This window comes from Dendrobates tinctorius, unplaced genomic scaffold (genome assembly GCF_039654945.1).
Source record: "Dendrobates tinctorius isolate UK_male_01 unplaced genomic scaffold, ASM3965494v1 ptg000012l, whole genome shotgun sequence".
In the NCBI taxonomy this organism is placed as follows: Eukaryota; Metazoa; Chordata; class Amphibia; order Anura; family Dendrobatidae; genus Dendrobates; species Dendrobates tinctorius.
In genome coordinates, this window is record NW_027361680.1 from 21556725 (window position 1) to 21576335 (window position 19611).

The window sequence follows — 19611 nt, forward strand, 5'->3', positions numbered from 1 at the left end:
AACCTGATTTTTGCTATTGGGCTCTATTGAATAGTGAATGTTTTGAATTTTCTCCAAAAGTAAAGTAGTTGCAAACTCATGCTTTTAGAGACTTGTTTGGGCTCATGAGAGGAGTAGAAAAACATCAAAAATTTCAGTCCTGCATGATTCTACCAAGAAATGTGTGTTCATTGAAACCGCTGGTTTTTGATAGTTTGGGCCCTATTGAATAATGAATGTTTTGAATTTTCTCCAAAAGTAAAGTAGTTGCAAACTCATCCTTTTAGAAACTTGTTTGGGCTGTTGAGAGGAGTAAAAAACCATCAAAAATTTCAATCCTGCATGATTTTACCAAGAAATGTGATTCTTCATTCAAAACCTGATTTTTGCTATTGGGCTCTATTGAATAATGAATGTTTTGAATTTTCTCCAAAAGTAAAGTAGTTGCAAACTCATGCTTTTAGAGACTTGTTTGGGCTCATGAGAGGAGTAGAAAAACATCAAAAATTTCAGTCCTGCATGATTCTACCAAGAAATGTGATTCTTCATTCAAAACGCTGGTTTTTGCTATTGGGCTCTATTGAATAATGAATGTTTTGAATTTTCTCCAAAAGTAAAGTAGTTGCAAACTCATGCTTTTAGAGACTTGTTTGGGCTCATGAGAGGAGTAGAAAAACATAAAAAATTTCAGTCCTGCATGATTCTACCAAGAAATGTGTGTTCATTGAAACCGCTGGTTTTTGATAGTTTGGGCCCTATTGAATAATGAATGTTTTGAATTTTCTCCAAAAGTAAAGTAGTTGCAAACTCATCCTTTTAGAAACTTGTTTGGGCTGTTGAGAGGAGTAAAAAACCATCAAAAATTTCAATCCTGCATGATTTTACCAAGAAATGTGATTCTTCATTCAAAACCTGATTTTTGCTATTGGGCTCTATTGAATAGTGAATGTTTTGAATTTTCTCCAAAAGTAAAGTAGTTGCAAACTCATGGTTTTAGAGACTTGTTTGGGCTCATGAGAGGAATAGAAAAACATCAAAAATTTCAGTCCTGCATGATTCTACCAAGAAATGTGTGTTCATTGAAACCGCTGGTTTTTGATAGTTTGGGCCCTATTGAATAATGAATGTTTTGAATTTTCTCCAAAAGTAAAGTAGTTGCAAACTCATCCTTTTAGAAACTTGTTTGGGCTGTTGAGAGGAGTAAAAAACCATCAAAAATTTCAATCCTGCATGATTTTACCAAGAAATGTGATTCTTCATTCAAAACCTGATTTTTGCTATTGGGCTCTATTGAATAATGAATGTTTTGAATTTTCTCCAAAAGTAAAGTAGTTGCAAACTCATGCTTTTAGAGACTTGTTTGGGCTCATGAGAGGAGTAGAAAAACATCAAAAATTTCAGTCCTGCATGATTCTACCAAGAAATGTGATTCTTCATTCAAAACGCTGGTTTTTGCTATTGGGCTCTATTGAATAATGAATGTTTTGAATTTTCTCCAAAAGTAAAGTAGTTGCAAACTCATGCTTTTAGAGACTTGTTTGGGCTCATGAGAGGAGTAGAAAAACATCAAAAATTTCAGTCCTGCATGATTCTACCAAGAAATGTGTGTTCATTGAAACCGCTGGTTTTTGATAGTTTGGGCCCTATTGAATAATGAATGTTTTGAATTTTCTCCAAAAGTAAAGTAGTTGCAAACTCATCCTTTTAGAAACTTGTTTGGGCTGTTGAGAGGAGTAAAAAACCATCAAAAATTTCAATCCTGCATGATTTTACCAAGAAATGTGATTCTTCATTCAAAACCTGATTTTTGCTATTGGGCTCTATTGAATAGTGAATGTTTTGAATTTTCTCCAAAAGTAAAGTAGTTGCAAACTCATGGTTTTAGAGACTTGTTTGGGCTCATGAGAGGAGTAGAAAAACATCAAAAATTTCAGTCCTGCATGATTCTACCAAGAAATGTGTGTTCATTGAAACCGCTGGTTTTTGATAGTTTGGGCCCTATTGAATAATGAATGTTTTGAATTTTCTCCAAAAGTAAAGTAGTTGCAAACTCATCCTTTTAGAAACTTGTTTGGGCTGTTGAGAGGAGTAAAAAACCATCAAAAATTTCAATCCTGCATGATTTTACCAAGAAATGTGATTCTTCATTCAAAACCTGATTTTTGCTATTGGGCTCTATTGAATAATGAATGTTTTGAATTTTCTCCAAAAGTAAAGTAGTTGCAAACTCATGCTTTTAGAGACTTGTTTGGGCTCATGAGAGGAGTAGAAAAACATCAAAAATTTCGGTCCTGCATGATTCTACCAAGAAATGTGTGTTCATTGAAACCGCTGGTTTTTGATAGTTTGGGCCCTATTGAATAATGAATGTTTTGAATTTTCTCCAAAAGTAAAGTAGTTGCAAACTCATCCTTTTAGAAACTTGTTTGGGCTGTTGAGAGGAGTAAAAAACCATCAAAAATTTCAATCCTGCATGATTCTACCAAGAAATGTGATTCTTCATTCAAAACCTGATTTTTGCTATTGGGCTCTATTGAATAATGAATGTTTTGAATTTTCTCCAAAAGTAAAGTAGTTGCAAACTCATGCTTTTAGAGACTTGTTTGGGCTCATGAGAGGAGTAGAAAAACATCAAAAATTTCAGTCCTGCATGATTCTACCAAGAAATGTGTGTTCATTGAAACCGCTGGTTTTTGATAGTTTGGGCCCTATTGAATAATGAATGTTTTGAATTTTCTCCAAAAGTAATGTAGTTGCAAACTCATCCTTTTAGAAACTTGTTTGGGCTGTTGAGAGGAGTAAAAAACCATCAAAAATTTCAATCCTGCATGATTTTACCAAGAAATGTGATTCTTCATTCAAAACCTGATTTTTGCTATTGGGCTCTATTGAATAATGAATGTTTTGAATTTTCTCCAAAAGTAAAGTAGTTGCAAACTCATGCTTTTAGAGACTTGTTTGGGCTCATGAGAGGAGTAGAAAAACATCAAAAATTTCGGTCCTGCATGATTCTACCAAGAAATGTGTGTTCATTGAAACCGCTGGTTTTTGATAGTTTGGGCCCTATTGAATAATGAATGTTTTGAATTTTCTCCAAAAGTAAAGTAGTTGCAAACTCATCCTTTTAGAAACTTGTTTGGGCTGTTGAGAGGAGTAAAAAACCATCAAAAATTTCAATCCTGCATGATTCTACCAAGAAATGTGATTCTTCATTCAAAACCTGATTTTTGCTATTTTGCTCTATTGAATAATGAATGTTTTGAATTTTCTCCAAAAGTAAAGTAGTTGCAAACTCATCCTTTTAGAAACTTGTTTGGGCTGTTGAGAGGAGTAAAAAACCATCAAAAATTTCAATCCTGCATGATTTTACCAAGAAATGTGATTCTTCATTCAAAACCTGATTTTTGCTATTGGGCTCTATTGAATAGTGAATGTTTTGAATTTTCTCCAAAAGTAAAGTAGTTGCAAACTCATGGTTTTAGAGACTTGTTTGGGCTCATGAGAGGAGTAGAAAAACATCAAAAATTTCAGTCCTGCATGATTCTACCAAGAAATGTGTGTTCATTGAAACCGCTGGTTTTTGATAGTTTGGGCCCTATTGAATAATGAATGTTTTGAATTTTCTCCAAAAGTAAAGTAGTTGCAAACTCATCCTTTTAGAAACTTGTTTGGGCTGTTGAGAGGAGTAAAAAACCATCAAAAATTTCAATCCTGCATGATTTTACCAAGAAATGTGATTCTTCATTCAAAACCTGATTTTTGCTATTGGGCTCTATTGAATAATGAATGTTTTGAATTTTCTCCAAAAGTAAAGTAGTTGCAAACTCATGCTTTTAGAGACTTGTTTGGGCTCATGAGAGGAGTAGAAAAACATCAAAAATTTCAGTCCTGCATGATTCTACCAAGAAATGTGATTCTTCATTCAAAACGCTGGTTTTTGCTATTGGGCTCTATTGAATAATGAATGTTTTGAATTTTCTCCAAAAGTAAAGTAGTTGCAAACTCATGCTTTTAGAGACTTGTTTGGGCTCATGAGAGGAGTAGAAAAACATCAAAAATTTCAGTCCTGCATGATTCTACCAAGAAATGTGTGTTCATTGAAACCGCTGGTTTTTGATAGTTTGGGCCCTATTGAATAATGAATGTTTTGAATTTTCTCCAAAAGTAAAGTAGTTGCAAACTCATCCTTTTAGAAACTTGTTTGGGCTGTTGAGAGGAGTAAAAAACCATCAAAAATTTCAATCCTGCATGATTTTACCAAGAAATGTGATTCTTCATTCAAAACCTGATTTTTGCTATTGGGCTCTATTGAATAGTGAATGTTTTGAATTTTCTCCAAAAGTAAAGTAGTTGCAAACTCATGGTTTTAGAGACTTGTTTGGGCTCATGAGAGGAATAGAAAAACATCAAAAATTTCAGTCCTGCATGATTCTACCAAGAAATGTGTGTTCATTGAAACCGCTGGTTTTTGATAGTTTGGGCCCTATTGAATAATGAATGTTTTGAATTTTCTCCAAAAGTAAAGTAGTTGCAAACTCATCCTTTTAGAAACTTGTTTGGGCTGTTGAGAGGAGTAAAAAACCATCAAAAATTTCAATCCTGCATGATTTTACCAAGAAATGTGATTCTTCATTCAAAACCTGATTTTTGCTATTGGGCTCTATTGAATAATGAATGTTTTGAATTTTCTCCAAAAGTAAAGTAGTTGCAAACTCATGCTTTTAGAGACTTGTTTGGGCTCATGAGAGGAGTAGAAAAACATCAAAAATTGCAGTCCTGCATGATTCTACCAAGAAATGTGATTCTTCATTCAAAACGCTGGTTTTTGCTATTGGGCTCTATTGAATAATGAATGTTTTGAATTTTCTCCAAAAGTAAAGTAGTTGCAAACTCATGCTTTTAGAGACTTGTTTGGGCTCATGAGAGGAGTAGAAAAACATCAAAAATTTCAGTCCTGCATGATTCTACCAAGAAATGTGTGTTCATTGAAACCGCTGGTTTTTGATAGTTTGGGCCCTATTGAATAATGAATGTTTTGAATTTTCTCCAAAAGTAAAGTAGTTGCAAACTCATCCTTTTAGAAACTTGTTTGGGCTGTTGAGAGGAGTAAAAAACCATCAAAAATTTCAATCCTGCATGATTTTACCAAGAAATGTGATTCTTCATTCAAAACCTGATTTTTGCTATTGGGCTCTATTGAATAGTGAATGTTTTGAATTTTCTCCAAAAGTAAAGTAGTTGCAAACTCATGGTTTTAGAGACTTGTTTGGGCTCATGAGAGGAGTAGAAAAACATCAAAAATTTCAGTCCTGCATGATTCTACCAAGAAATGTGTGTTCATTGAAACCGCTGGTTTTTGATAGTTTGGGCCCTATTGAATAATGAATGTTTTGAATTTTCTCCAAAAGTAAAGTAGTTGCAAACTCATCCTTTTAGAAACTTGTTTGGGCTGTTGAGAGGAGTAAAAAACCATCAAAAATTTCAATCCTGCATGATTTTACCAAGAAATGTGATTCTTCATTCAAAACCTGATTTTTGCTATTGGGCTCTATTGAATAATGAATGTTTTGAATTTTCTCCAAAAGTAAAGTAGTTGCAAACTCATGCTTTTAGAGACTTGTTTGGGCTCATGAGAGGAGTAGAAAAACATCAAAAATTTCGGTCCTGCATGATTCTACCAAGAAATGTGTGTTCATTGAAACCGCTGGTTTTTGATAGTTTGGGCCCTATTGAATAATGAATGTTTTGAATTTTCTCCAAAAGTAAAGTAGTTGCAAACTCATCCTTTTAGAAACTTGTTTGGGCTGTTGAGAGGAGTAAAAAACCATCAAAAATTTCAATCCTGCATGATTCTACCAAGAAATGTGATTCTTCATTCAAAACCTGATTTTTGCTATTGGGCTCTATTGAATAATGAATGTTTTGAATTTTCTCCAAAAGTAAAGTAGTTGCAAACTCATGCTTTTAGAGACTTGTTTGGGCTCATGAGAGGAGTAGAAAAACATCAAAAATTTCAGTCCTGCATGATTCTACCAAGAAATGTGTGTTCATTGAAACCGCTGGTTTTTGATAGTTTGGGCCCTATTGAATAATGAATGTTTTGAATTTTCTCCAAAAGTAATGTAGTTGCAAACTCATCCTTTTAGAAACTTGTTTGGGCTGTTGAGAGGAGTAAAAAACCATCAAAAATTTCAATCCTGCATGATTTTACCAAGAAATGTGATTCTTCATTCAAAACCTGATTTTTGCTATTGGGCTCTATTGAATAATGAATGTTTTGAATTTTCTCCAAAAGTAAAGTAGTTGCAAACTCATGCTTTTAGAGACTTGTTTGGGCTCATGAGAGGAGTAGAAAAACATCAAAAATTTCGGTCCTGCATGATTCTACCAAGAAATGTGTGTTCATTGAAACCGCTGGTTTTTGATAGTTTGGGCCCTATTGAATAATGAATGTTTTGAATTTTCTCCAAAAGTAAAGTAGTTGCAAACTCATCCTTTTAGAAACTTGTTTGGGCTGTTGAGAGGAGTAAAAAACCATCAAAAATTTCAATCCTGCATGATTCTACCAAGAAATGTGATTCTTCATTCAAAACCTGATTTTTGCTATTTTGCTCTATTGAATAATGAATGTTTTGAATTTTCTCCAAAAGTAAAGTAGTTGCAAACTCATGCTTTTAGAGACTTGTTTGGGCTCATGAGAGGAGTAGAAAAACATCAAAAATTTCAGTCCTGCATGATTCTACCAAGAAATGTGTGCTCATTGAAACCGCTGGTTTTTGATAGTTTGGGCCCTATTGAATAATGAATGTTTTGAATTTTCTCCAAAAGTAAAGTAGTTGCAAACTCATCCTTTTAGAAACTTGTTTGGGCTGTTGAGAGGAGTAAAAAACCATCAAAAATTTCAATCCTGCATGATTCTACCAAGAAGTGTGATTCTTCATTCAAAACCCTGGTTTTTGCTATTGGGCTCTTTTGAGTAATGAATGTTTTGAATTTTCTCCAAAAGTAAAGTAGTTGCAAACTCATGCTTTTAGAGACTTGTTTGGGCTCATGAGAGGAGTAGAAAAACATAAAAAATTTCAGTCCTGCATGATTCTACCAAGAAATGTGTGTTCATTCAAACCGCTGGTTTTTGATAGTTTGGGCCCTATTGAATAATGAATGTTTTGAATTTTCTCCAAAAGTAAAGTAGTTGCAAACTCATCCTTTTAGAAACTTGTTTGGGCTGTTGAGAGGAGTAAAAAACCATCAAAAATTTCAATCCTGCATGATTCTACCAAGAAATGTGATTCTTCATTCAAAACCTGATTTTTGCTATTGGGCTCTATTGAATAATGAATGTTTTGAATTTTCTCCAAAAGTAAAGCAGTTGCAAACTCATCCTTTTAGAAACTTGTTTGGGCTCATGAGAGGAGTAGAAAAACATCAAAAATGTCGGTCCTGCATGATTCTACCAAGAAATGTGTGTTCATTGAAACCGCTGGTTTTTGATAGTTTGGGCCCTATTGAATAATGAATGTTTTGAATTTTCTCCAAAAGTAAAGTAGTTGCAAACTCATCCTTTTAGAAACTTGTTTGGGCTGTTGAGAGGAGTAAAAAACCATCAAAAATTTCAATCCTGCATGATTCTACCAAGAAATGTGATTCTTCATTCAAAACCTGATTTTTGCTATTGGGCTCTATTGAATAATGAATGTTTTGAATTTTCTCCAAAAGTAAAGTAGTTGCAAACTCATGCTTTTAGAGACTTGTTTGGGCTCATGAGAGGAGTAGAAAAACATCAAAAATTTCAGTCCTGCATGATTCTACCAAGAAATGTGTGCTCATTGAAACCGCTGGTTTTTGATAGTTTGGGCCCTATTGAATAATGAATGTTTTGAATTTTCTCCAAAAGTAAAGTAGTTGCAAACTCATCCTTTTAGAAACTTGTTTGGGCTGTTGAGAGGAGTAAAAAACCATCAAAAATTTCAATCCTGCATGATTCTACCAAGAAATGTGATTCTTCATTCAAAACCTGATTTTTGCTATTTTGCTCTATTGAATAATGAATGTTTTGAATTTTCTCCAAAAGTAAAGTAGTTGCAAACTCATGCTTTTAGAGACTTGTTTGGGCTCATGAGAGGAGTAGAAAAACATCAAAAATTTCAGTCCTGCATGATTCTACCAAGAAATGTGTGCTCATTGAAACCGCTGGTTTTTGATAGTTTGGGCCCTATTGAATAATGAATGTTTTGAATTTTCTCCAAAAGTAAAGTAGTTGCAAACTCATCCTTTTAGAAACTTGTTTGGGCTGTTGAGAGGAGTAAAAAACCATCAAAAATTTCAATCCTGCATGATTCTACCAAGAAGTGTGATTCTTCATTCAAAACCCTGGTTTTTGCTATTGGGCTCTTTTGAGTAATGAATGTTTTGAATTTTCTCCAAAAGTAAAGTAGTTGCAAACTCATGCTTTTAGAGACTTGTTTGGGCTCATGAGAGGAGTAGAAAAACATAAAAAATTTCAGTCCTGCATGATTCTACCAAGAAATGTGTGTTCATTCAAACCGCTGGTTTTTGATAGTTTGGGCCCTATTGAATAATGAATGTTTTGAATTTTCTCCAAAAGTAAAGTAGTTGCAAACTCATCCTTTTAGAAACTTGTTTGGGCTGTTGAGAGGAGTAAAAAACCATCAAAAATTTCAATCCTGCATGATTCTACCAAGAAATGTGATTCTTCATTCAAAACCTGATTTTTGCTATTGATCTCTATTGAATAATGAATGTTTTGAATTTTCTCCAAAAGTAAAGCAGTTGCAAACTCATCCTTTTAGAAACTTGTTTGGGCTGTTGAGAGGAGTAAAAAACCATCAAAAATTTCAATCCTGCATGATTTTACCAAGAAATGTGATTCTTCATTCAAAACCTGATTTTTGCTATTGGGCTCTATTGAATAGTGAATGTTTTGAATTTTCTCCAAAAGTAAAGTAGTTGCAAACTCATGCTTTTAGAGACTTGTTTGGGCTCATGAGAGGAGTAGAAAAACATCAAAAATTTCAGTCCTGCATGATTCTACCAAGAAATGTGTGTTCATTGAAACCGCTGGTTTTTGATAGTTTGGGCCCTATTGAATAATGAATGTTTTGAATTTTCTCCAAAAGTAAAGTAGTTGCAAACTCATCCTTTTAGAAACTTGTTTGGGCTGTTGAGAGGAGTAAAAAACCATCAAAAATTTCAATCCTGCATGATTTTACCAAGAAATGTGATTCTTCATTCAAAACCTGATTTTTGCTATTGGGCTCTATTGAATAATGAATGTTTTGAATTTTCTCCAAAAGTAAAGTAGTTGCAAACTCATGCTTTTAGAGACTTGTTTGGGCTCATGAGAGGAGTAGAAAAACATCAAAAATTTCAGTCCTGCATGATTCTACCAAGAAATGTGATTCTTCATTCAAAACGCTGGTTTTTGCTATTGGGCTCTATTGAATAATGAATGTTTTGAATTTTCTCCAAAAGTAAAGTAGTTGCAAACTCATGCTTTTAGAGACTTGTTTGGGCTCATGAGAGGAGTAGAAAAACATCAAAAATTTCAGTCCTGCATGATTCTACCAAGAAATGTGTGTTCATTGAAACCGCTGGTTTTTGATAGTTTGGGCCCTATTGAATAATGAATGTTTTGAATTTTCTCCAAAAGTAAAGTAGTTGCAAACTCATCCTTTTAGAAACTTGTTTGGGCTGTTGAGAGGAGTAAAAAACCATCAAAAATTTCAATCCTGCATGATTTTACCAAGAAATGTGATTCTTCATTCAAAACCTGATTTTTGCTATTGGGCTCTATTGAATAGTGAATGTTTTGAATTTTCTCCAAAAGTAAAGTAGTTGCAAACTCATGCTTTTAGAGACTTGTTTGGGCTCATGAGAGGAGTAGAAAAACATCAAAAATTTCAGTCCTGCATGATTCTACCAAGAAATGTGTGTTCATTGAAACCGCTGGTTTTTGATAGTTTGGGCCCTATTGAATAATGAATGTTTTGAATTTTCTCCAAAAGTAAAGTAGTTGCAAACTCATCCTTTTAGAAACTTGTTTGGGCTGTTGAGAGGAGTAAAAAACCATCAAAAATTTCAATCCTGCATGATTCTACCAAGAAATGTGATTCTTCATTCAAAACCTGATTTTTGCTATTGGGCTCTATTGAATAATGAATGTTTTGAATTTTCTCCAAAAGTAAAGCAGTTGCAAACTCATCCTTTTAGAAACTTGTTTGGGCTGTTGAGAGGAGTAAAAAACCATCAAAAATTTCAATCCTGCATGATTTTACCAAGAAATGTGATTCTTCATTCAAAACCTGATTTTTGCTATTGGGCTCTATTGAATAGTGAATGTTTTGAATTTTCTCCAAAAGTAAAGTAGTTGCAAACTCATGCTTTTAGAGACTTGTTTGGGCTCATGAGAGGAGTAGAAAAACATCAAAAATTTCAGTCCTGCATGATTCTACCAAGAAATGTGATTCTTCATTCAAAACGCTGGTTTTTGCTATTGGGCTCTATTGAATAATGAATGTTTTGAATTTTCTCCAAAAGTAAAGTAGTTGCAAACTCATGCTTTTAGAGACTTGTTTGGGCTCATGAGAGGAGTAGAAAAACATCAAAAATTTCAGTCCTGCATGATTCTACCAAGAAATGTGTGTTCATTGAAACCGCTGGTTTTTGATAGTTTGGGCCCTATTGAATAATGAATGTTTTGAATTTTCTCCAAAAGTAAAGTAGTTGCAAACTCATCCTTTTAGAAACTTGTTTGGGCTGTTGAGAGGAGTAAAAAACCATCAAAAATTTCAATCCTGCATGATTTTACCAAGAAATGTGATTCTTCATTCAAAACCTGATTTTTGCTATTGGGCTCTATTGAATAGTGAATGTTTTGAATTTTCTCCAAAAGTAAAGTAGTTGCAAACTCATGGTTTTAGAGACTTGTTTGGGCTCATGAGAGGAGTAGAAAAACATCAAAAATTTCAGTCCTGCATGATTCTACCAAGAAATGTGTGTTCATTGAAACCGCTGGTTTTTGATAGTTTGGGCCCTATTGAATAATGAATGTTTTGAATTTTCTCCAAAAGTAAAGTAGTTGCAAACTCATCCTTTTAGAAACTTGTTTGGGCTGTTGAGAGGAGTAAAAAACCATCAAAAATTTCAATCCTGCATGATTTTACCAAGAAATGTGATTCTTCATTCAAAACCTGATTTTTGCTATTGGGCTCTATTGAATAATGAATGTTTTGAATTTTCTCCAAAAGTAAAGTAGTTGCAAACTCATGCTTTTAGAGACTTGTTTGGGCTCATGAGAGGAGTAGAAAAACATCAAAAATTTCAGTCCTGCATGATTCTACCAAGAAATGTGTGTTCATTGAAACCGCTGGTTTTTGATAGTTTGGGCCCTATTGAATAATGAATGTTTTGAATTTTCTCCAAAAGTAATGTAGTTGCAAACTCATCCTTTTAGAAACTTGTTTGGGCTGTTGAGAGGAGTAAAAAACCATCAAAAATTTCAATCCTGCATGATTTTACCAAGAAATGTGATTCTTCATTCAAAACCTGATTTTTGCTATTGGGCTCTATTGAATAGTGAATGTTTTGAATTTTCTCCAAAAGTAAAGTAGTTGCAAACTCATGCTTTTAGAGACTTGTTTGGGCTCATGAGAGGAGTAGAAAAACATCAAAAATTTCAGTCCTGCATGATTCTACCAAGAAATGTGTGTTCATTGAAACCGCTGGTTTTTGATAGTTTGGGCCCTATTGAATAATGAATGTTTTGAATTTTCTCCAAAAGTAAAGTAGTTGCAAACTCATCCTTTTAGAAACTTGTTTGGCTGTTGAGAGGAGTAAAAAACCATCAAAAATTTCAATCCTGCATGATTTTACCAAGAAATGTGATTCTTCATTCAAAACCTGATTTTTGCTATTGGGCTCTATTGAATAATGAATGTTTTGAATTTTCTCCAAAAGTAAAGTAGTTGCAAACTCATGCTTTTAGAGACTTGTTTGGGCTCATGAGAGGAGTAGAAAAACATCAAAAATTTCGGTCCTGCATGATTCTACCAAGAAATGTGTGTTCATTGAAACCGCTGGTTTTTGATAGTTTGGGCCCTATTGAATAATGAATGTTTTGAATTTTCTCCAAAAGTAAAGTAGTTGCAAACTCATCCTTTTAGAAACTTGTTTGGGCTGTTGAGAGGAGTAAAAAACCATGAAAAATTTCAATCCTGCATGATTATACCAAGAAATGTGATTCTTCATTCAAAACCTGATTTTTGCTATTGGGCTCTATTGAATAATGAATGTTTTGAATTTTCTCCAAAAGTAAAGTAGTTGCAAACTCATGCTTTTAGAGACTTGTTTGGGCTCATGAGAGGAGTAGAAAAACATCAAAAATTTCAGTCCTGCATGATTCTACCAAGAAATGTGTGCTCATTGAAACCGCTGGTTTTTGATAGTTTGGGCCCTATTGAATAATGAATGTTTTGAATTTTCTCCAAAAGTAAAGTAGTTGCAAACTCATCCTTTTAGAAACTTGTTTGGGCTGTTGAGAGGAGTAAAAAACCATCAAAAATTTCAATCCTGCATGATTCTACCAAGAAATGTGATTCTTCATTCAAAACCTGATTTTTGCTATTGGGCTCTATTGAATAATGAATGTTTTGAATTTTCTCCAAAAGTAAAGTAGTTGCAAACTCATGCTTTTAGAGACTTGTTTGGGCTCATGAGAGGAGTAGAAAAACATCAAAAATTTCAGTCCTGCATGATTCTACCAAGAAATGTGTGTTCATTGAAACCGCTGGTTTTTGATAGTTTGGGCCCTATTGAATAATGAATGTTTTGAATTTTCTCCAAAAGTAAAGTAGTTGCAAACTCATCCTTTTAGAAACTTGTTTGGGCTGTTGAGAGGAGTAAAAAACCATCAAAAATTTCAATCCTGCATGATTTTACCAAGAAATGTGATTCTTCATTCAAAACCTGATTTTTGCTATTGGGCTCTATTGAATAGTGAATGTTTTGAATTTTCTCCAAAAGTAAAGTAGTTGCAAACTCATGCTTTTAGAGACTTGTTTGGGCTCATGAGAGGAGTAGAAAAACATCAAAAATTTCAGTCCTGCATGATTCTACCAAGAAATGTGTGTTCATTGAAACCGCTGGTTTTTGATAGTTTGGGCCCTATTGAATAATGAATGTTTTGAATTTTCTCCAAAAGTAAAGTAGTTGCAAACTCATCCTTTTAGAAACTTGTTTGGGCTGTTGAGAGGAGTAAAAAACCATCAAAAATTTCAATCCTGCATGATTTTACCAAGAAATGTGATTCTTCATTCAAAACCTGATTTTTGCTATTGGGCTCTATTGAATAATGAATGTTTTGAATTTTCTCCAAAAGTAAAGTAGTTGCAAACTCATGCTTTTAGAGACTTGTTTGGGCTCATGAGAGGAGTAGAAAAACATCAAAAATGTCGGTCCTGCATGATTCTACCAAGAAATGTGTGTTCATTGAAACCGCTGGTTTTTGATAGTTTGGGCCCTATTGAATAATGAATGTTTTGAATTTTCTCCAAAAGTAAAGTAGTTGCAAACTCATCCTTTTAGAAACTTGTTTGGGCTGTTGAGAGGAGTAAAAAACCATCAAAAATTTCAATCCTGCATGATTTTACCAAGAAATGTGATTCTTCATTCAAAACCTGATTTTTGCTATTGGGCTCTATTGAATAGTGAATGTTTTGAATTTTCTCCAAAAGTAAAGTAGTTGCAAACTCATGCTTTTAGAGACTTGTTTGGGCTCATGAGAGGAGTAGAAAAACATCAAAAATTTCAGTCCTGCATGATTCTACCAAGAAATGTGTGTTCATTGAAACCGCTGGTTTTTGATAGTTTGGGCCCTATTGAATAATGAATGTTTTGAATTTTCTCCAAAAGTAAAGTAGTTGCAAACTCATCCTTTTAGAAACTTGTTTGGGCTGTTGAGAGGAGTAAAAAACCATCAAAAATTTCAATCCTGCATGATTCTACCAAGAAATGTGATTCTTCATTCAAAACCTGATTTTTGCTATTGGGCTCTATTGAATAATGAATGTTTTGAATTTTCTCCAAAAGTAAAGTAGTTGCAAACTCATGCTTTTAGAGACTTGTTTGGGCTCATGAGAGGAGTAGAAAAACATCAAAAATTTCAGTCCTGCATGATTTTACCAAGAAATGTGTGCTCATTGAAACCGCTGGTTTTTGATAGTTTGGGCCCTATTGAATAATGAATGTTTTGAATTTTCTCCAAAAGTAAAGTAGTTGCAAACTCATCCTTTTAGAAACTTGTTTGGGCTGTTGAGAGGAGTAAAAAACCATCAAAAATTTCAATCCTGCATGATTCTACCGAGAAATGTGATTCTTCATTCAAAACCTGATTTTTGCTATTGGGCTCTATTGAATAATGAATGTTTTGAATTTTCTCCAAAAGTAAAGCAGTTGCAAACTCATCCTTTTAGAAACTTGTTTGGGCTGTTGAGAGGAGTAAAAAACCATCAAAAATTTCAATCCTGCATGATTTTACCAAGAAATGTGATTCTTCATTCAAAACCTGATTTTTGCTATTGGGCTCTATTGAATAGTGAATGTTTTGAATTTTCTCCAAAAGTAAAGTAGTTGCAAACTCATGCTTTTAGAGACTTGTTTGGGCTCATGAGAGGAGTAGAAAAACATCAAAAATTTCAGTCCTGCATGATTCTACCAAGAAATGTGTGTTCATTGAAACCGCTGGTTTTTGATAGTTTGGGCCCTATTGAATAATGAATGTTTTGAATTTTCTCCAAAAGTAAAGTAGTTGCAAACTCATCCTTTTAGAAACTTGTTTGGGCTGTTGAGAGGAGTAAAAAACCATCAAAAATTTCAATCCTGCATGATTTTACCAAGAAATGTGATTCTTCATTCAAAACCTGATTTTTGCTATTGGGCTCTATTGAATAGTGAATGTTTTGAATTTTCTCCAAAAGTAAAGTAGTTGCAAACTCATGGTTTTAGAGACTTGTTTGGGCTCATGAGAGGAGTAGAAAAACATCAAAAATTTCAGTCCTGCATGATTCTACCAAGAAATGTGTGTTCATTGAAACCGCTGGTTTTTGATAGTTTGGGCCCTATTGAATAATGAATGTTTTGAATTTTCTCCAAAAGTAAAGTAGTTGCAAACTCATCCTTTTAGAAACTTGTTTGGGCTGTTGAGAGGAGTAAAAAACCATCAAAAATTTCAATCCTGCATGATTCTACCAAGAAGTGTGATTCTTCATTCAAAACCCTGGTTTTTGCTATTGGGCTCTTTTGAGTAATGAATGTTTTGAATTTTCTCCAAAAGTAAAGTAGTTGCAAACTCATGCTTTTAGAGACTTGTTTGGGCTCATGAGAGGAGTAGAAAAACATCAAAAATTTCAGTCCTGCATGATTCTACCAAGAAATGTGTGTTCATTGAAACCGCTGGTTTTTGATAGTTTGGGCCCTATTGAATAATGAATGTTTTGAATTTTCTCCAAAAGGAATGTAGTTGCAAACTCATCCTTTTAGAAACTTGTTTGGGCTGTTGAGAGGAGTAAAAAACCATCAAAAATTTCAATCCTGCATGATTCTACCAAGAAATGTGATTCTTCATTCAAAACCTGATTTTTGCTATTGGGCTCTATTGAATAATGAATGTTTTGAATTTTCTCCAAAAGTAAAGCAGTTGCAAACTCATCCTTTTAGAAACTTGTTTGGGCTGTTGAGAGGAGTAAAAAACCATCAAAAATTTCAATCCTGCATGATTTTACCAAGAAATGTGATTCTTCATTCAAAACCTGATTTTTGCTATTGGGCTCTATTGAATAGTGAATGTTTTGAATTTTCTCCAAAAGTAAAGTAGTTGCAAACTCATGCTTTTAGAGACTTGTTTGGGCTCATGAGAGGAGTAGAAAAACATCAAAAATTTCAGTCCTGCATGATTCTACCAAGAAATGTGTGTTCATTGAAACCGCTGGTTTTTGATAGTTTGGGCCCTATTGAATAATGAATGTTTTGAATTTTCTCCAAAAGTAAAGTAGTTGCAAACTCATCCTTTTAGAAACTTGTTTGGGCTGTTGAGAGGAGTAAAAAACCATCAAAAATTTCAATCCTGCATGATTTTACCAAGAAATGTGATTCTTCATTCAAAACCTGATTTTTGCTATTGGGCTCTATTGAATAATGAATGTTTTGAATTTTCTCCAAAAGTAAAGTAGTTGCAAACTCATGCTTTTAGAGACTTGTTTGGGCTCATGAGAGGAGTAGAAAAACATCAAAAATTTCAGTCCTGCATGATTTTACCAAGAAATGTGATTCTTCATTCAAAACCTGATTTTTGCTATTGGGCTCTATTGAATAATGAATGTTTTGAATTTTCTCCAAAAGTAAAGTAGTTGCAAACTCATGCTTTTAGAGACTTGTTTGGGCTCATGAGAGGAGTAAAAAACCATCAAAAATTTCAATCCTGCATGATTTTACCAAGAAATGTGATTCTTCATTCAAAACCTGATTTTTGCTATTGGGCTCTATTGAATAGTGAATGTTTTGAATTTTCTCCAAAAGTAAAGTAGTTGCAAACTCATGCTTTTAGAGACTTGTTTGGGCTCATGAGAGGAGTAGAAAAACATAAAAAATTTCAGTCCTGCATGATTCTACCAAGAAATGTGTGTTCATTCAAACCGCTGGTTTTTGATAGTTTGGGCCCTATTGAATAATGAATGTTTTGAATTTTCTCCAAAAGTAAAGTAGTTGCAAACTCATCCTTTTAGAAACTTGTTTGGGCTGTTGAGAGGAGTAAAAAACCATCAAAAATTTCAATCCTGCATGATTCTACCAAGAAATGTGATTCTTCATTCAAAACCTGATTTTTGCTATTGGGCTCTATTGAATAATGAATGTTTTGAATTTTCTCCAAAAGTAAAGCAGTTGCAAACTCATCCTTTTAGAAACTTGTTTGGGCTGTTGAGAGGAGTAAAAAACCATCAAAAATTTCAATCCTGCATGATTTTACCAAGAAATGTGATTCTTCATTCAAAACCTGATTTTTGCTATTGGGCTCTATTGAATAGTGAATGTTTTGAATTTTCTCCAAAAGTAAAGTAGTTGCAAACTCATGCTTTTAGAGACTTGTTTGGGCTCATGAGAGGAGTAGAAAAACATCAAAAATTTCAGTCCTGCATGATTCTACCAAGAAATGTGTGTTCATTGAAACCGCTGGTTTTTGATAGTTTGGGCCCTATTGAATAATGAATGTTTTGAATTTTCTCCAAAAGGAATGTAGTTGCAAACTCATCCTTTTAGAAACTTGTTTGGGCTGTTGAGAGGAGTAAAAAACCATCAAAAATTTCAATCCTGCATGATTCTACCAAGAAATGTGATTCTTCATTCAAAACCTGATTTTTGCTATTGGGCTCTATTGAATAATGAATGTTTTGAATTTTCTCCAAAAGTAATGCAGTTGCAAACTCATCCTTTTAGAAACTTGTTTGGGCTGTTGAGAGGAGTAAAAAACCATCAAAAATTTCAATCCTGCATGATTTTACCAAGAAATGTGATTCTTCATTCAAAACCTGATGTTTGCTATTGGGCTCTATTGAATAGTGAATGTTTTGAATTTTCTCCAAAAGTAAAGTAGTTGCAAACTCATGCTTTTAGAGACTTGTTTGGGCTCATGAGAGGAGTAGAAAAACATCAAAAATTTCAGTCCTGCATGATTCTACCAAGAAATGTGTGTTCATTGAAACCGCTGGTTTTTGATAGTTTGGGCCCTATTGAATAATGAATGTTTTGAATTTTCTCCAAAAGTAAAGTAGTTGCAAACTCATCCTTTTAGAAACTTGTTTGGGCTGTTGAGAGGAGTAAAAAACCATCAAAAATTTCAATCCTGCATGATTTTACCAAGAAATGTGATTCTTCATTCAAAACCTGATTTTTGCTATTGGGCTCTATTGAATAATGAATGTTTTGAATTTTCTCCAAAAGTAAAGTAGTTGCAAACTCATGCTTTTAGAGACTTGTTTGGGCTCATGAGAGGAGTAGAAAAACATCAAAAATTTCAGTCCTGCATGATTCTACCAAGAAATGTGATTCTTCATTCAAAACGCTGGTTTTTGCTATTGGGCTCTATTGAATAATGAATGTTTTGAATTTTCTCCAAAAGTAAAGTAGTTGCAAACTCATGCTTTTAGAGACTTGTTTGGGCTCATGAGAGGAGTAGAAAAACATCAAAAATTTCAGTCCTGCATGATTCTACCAAGAAATGTGTGTTCATTGAAACCGCTGGTTTTTGATAGTTTGGGCCGTATTGAATAATGAATGTTTTGAATTTTCTCCAAAAGTAAAGTAGTTGCAAACTCATCCTTTTAGAAACTTGTTTGGGCTGTTGAGAGGAGTAAAAAACCATCAAAAATTTCAATCCTGCATGATTTTACCAAGAAATGTGATTCTTCATTCAAAACCTGATTTTTGCTATTGGGCTCTATTGAATAGTGAATGTTTTGAATTTTCTCCAAAAGTAAAGTAGTTGCAAACTCATGGTTTTAGAGACTTGTTTGGGCTCATGAGAGGAGTAGAAAAACATCAAAAATTTCAGTCCTGCATGATTCTACCAAGAAATGTGTGTTCATTGAAACCGCTGGTTTTTGATAGTTTGGGCCCTATTGAATAATGAATGTTTTGAATTTTCTCCAAAAGTAAAGTAGTTGCAAACTCATCCTTTTAGAAACTTGTTTGGGCTGTTGAGAGGAGTAAAAAACCATCAAAAATTTCAATCCTGCATGATTTTACCAATAAATGTGATTCTTCATTCAAAACCTGATTTTTGCTATTGGGCTCTATTGAATAATGAATGTTTTGAATTTTCTCCAAAAGTAAAGTAGTTGCAAACTCATGCTTTTAGAGACTTGTTTGGGCTCATGAGAGGAGTAGAAAAACATCAAAAATTTCGGTCCTGCATGATTCTACCAAGAAATGTGTGTTCATTGAAACCGCTGGTTTTTGATAGTTTGGGCCCTATTGAATAATGAATGTTTTGAATTTTCTCCAAAAGTAAAGTAGTTGCAAACTCATCCTTTTAGAAACTTGTTTGGGCTGTAGAGAGGAGTAAAAAAACATTAAAAATTTCAATCCTGCATGATTCTACCAAGAAATGTGATTCTTCATTCAAAACCTGATTTTTGCTATTGGGCTCTATTGAATAATGAATGTTTTGAATTTTCTCCAAAAGTAAAGTAGTTGCAAACTCATGCTTTTAGAGACTTGTTTGGGCTCATGAGAGGAGTAGAAAAACATCAAAAATTTCAGTCCTGCATGATGCTACCAAGAAATGTGTGTTCATTGAAACCGCTGGTTTTTGATAGTTTGGGCCCTATTGAATAATGAATGTTTTGAATTTTCTCCAAAAGTAAAGTAGTTGCAAACTCATCCTTTTAGAAACTTGTTTGGGCTGTTGAGAGGAGTACAAAACCATCAAAAATTTCAATCCTGCATGATTTTACCAAGAAATGTGATTCTTCATTCAAAACCTGATTTTTGCTATTGGGCTCTATTGAATAGTGAATGTTTTGAATTTTCTCCAAAAGTAAAGTAGTTGCAAACTCATGCTTT